Source organism: Megascapheus bottae, chromosome X (genome assembly GCF_031878675.1).
Source record: "Megascapheus bottae isolate mThoBot1 chromosome X, mThoBot2.hap1, whole genome shotgun sequence".
Taxonomy (NCBI): domain Eukaryota; kingdom Metazoa; phylum Chordata; class Mammalia; order Rodentia; family Geomyidae; genus Megascapheus; species Megascapheus bottae.
In genome coordinates, this window is record NC_143547.1 from 67,784,435 (window position 1) to 67,786,748 (window position 2,314).

Consider the following 2,314-nt stretch of genomic DNA (forward strand, 5'->3'; position numbering starts at 1 on the left):
CAAACGACCTATGAAGCTGTGTTTTGGAATTTCTTCTGTTTATTTTGAACTTGTAAAGTGTCACAGTGCATTTCACTGTGGGATGATTATCCATTTCTGTTTAAGGCCTGTGAAAGGAGTCCCTTCATAAAATATTTGTGAATCACCACTGATTTTCTCATCATTTCTTCTTGCATTCATTCCTAAAGCCTCTCTCCTATTCCTCGTGTCAAAAAGTTTGGTAAATGCACTCAACGTTTTTTGTTGGTGGTGATGGTGGGGTTTTTTTGTTTGTTTGTTTGTTTTTAGTCACCTACAACCATTGGGGATGGTCTTGCTTTGTAGGCAAAGAGGTGTTGGAAAATCTCAAGTTGAGAAAAAAAGCAAGATGGTGTTGACGTTTGTGGGGGTTAGAATATTACTTGTTTGATGGTTCAAGAAATGTCTGCTTGTGATGCATGATATTATTGGAAGCTTAAATTATCTACTTTATTTCTCTCTCCTTTCTGCAAGCTTGTTCTCCAGAAAACTAGGCTCAAGAAATAGCCACAGGAGAAATGTCTTCTAATCTAAAGAAGTACGGGGCAAGGAAGAATGAAGGTAAATAACTTTCCATACTTTGGGATTTGCTTTCTGTGATGTGCTGATGGGCCACAGGAGTCTCTGGGGGAGCGTGTACTACATCAGCTGAGCACGTATGGCTACTGGACTGCCCACAGAATCAGGTAGGAACAGATTGGATTTGGTAATGCCAGAGAGGTGACATGGCCTGCCAGCTACCAGTGTGGACGTTAGAGTGGGAAATGCTGAGAGAAGGCTGGGCTGAGACAGCTTCCTGTGTGTGGCTGCTTTCTAGTCCACCCCGTGGGGGCAGGTCTGCCACGAGCACACACACAAACACACACTCACTGGTGTTGTATCTAAATCCCTCTCCTCATTTTCACTTAAGTCTGTCTCCTGTTTGGACAGGTAGAGGTATGTGCCTGCTGAGATTTGTGTCCCTTGGTGGGGTATGGAGGGGCAGGTGGGCACACTGTGTGTGTGTGTGTGTGTGTGTGTGTGTGTGTGTGTGTCTGTGTACACGAATGGGAGCGCACTGGTACACAGGCTTTATGTCAGGCCTCTGTGCTCTTGCTGAGCGTTTTTTTTTTAATTTTTTTTATTGTAATTAGTAAAAGGGTTACATGATATTTGCCAGATAGAAGGTGCATTAATTCACATACATTGATACCCTTTCACATGTCTTGGTACCCGTTTCCCTCCCCTCCACACCCCCCACCCGTCTTGGTTTTCCCCCCTTCCCTATCAAATTTCAAATATCCAAATACAAATAAATTCAATATATCAGATAACAAAGTGAGATACTATACCAATATGGGATAACCAAGGGAAAGCAAAGGAGATGAGAGACAACATAGTACATTAAGGACAACAATCATTCATTATATGGCTTTTGTTTCAATATCCTGGAGGTCCTTTCAATTAGCTTCACATTATATGGGCTTATGTATCAAGATTTTGCTCTATTGCAGATCTCTGCTAGTAGAGCCCAAGGTTTCTACTGATTATGACGAATGAGGGAAACCATTGAGCCTAAGTTCCTTTGAGTCTGGCTTACTTCACTTAATATGATTTTTTCTAAGTCTTTCCATTTCCTAACAAATGGGGCGATGTCATTCTTTCTGACAGCAGCCTAGAATTCCATTGTGTACAAATACCACAACTTGTTGATCCACTCATCAACTGAGGGACATCTAGGTTGGTTCCATATCTTTGCTATGGTGAATAGTGCTGCAATGAACATTGTTGTACTAGTGGGTTTAGTATGTCCTTGTTTCTGGATGGTTGGGTAAATGCCAAGTAGTGGAATTGCTGGGTCATAGGGGAGTTCTATGTTTAGCCTTTTGAGCACTGCCACACTGCTTTCCATAGTGGTTGAACGAGTTTGCACTCCCACCAACAGTGTAGTAGTGATCCCTCCTGGCCACATCCCCTCCTTGCTGAGCGTTTTTGGTTCCACACTGACACACTAGCTTTTGAGACACACCTCCCAAGTTCTGCTTTTTTTTGTCATTCATCTGGATACAGGCCTCTCCCTGGTTTGTCCACACCATCTGGTTTTGCATCTCAGTTCTCAAGTCTCAGTCTCCTGAATTCTATGTTTACAAGGCATGAGCTACCAGTGGCTGGCTCAGCTTGCCAGTTCTGCTTGCCCTGCCTCATGCTGTGGTGCCTGCTCAACAAGAGTATGGCAGTCCTGAGGCTTGAAATCAGGACCAGGGTACTGTCCCTGAGATGCTTGCCGACGGCTAGGGCTCTACCACACCACCTATAG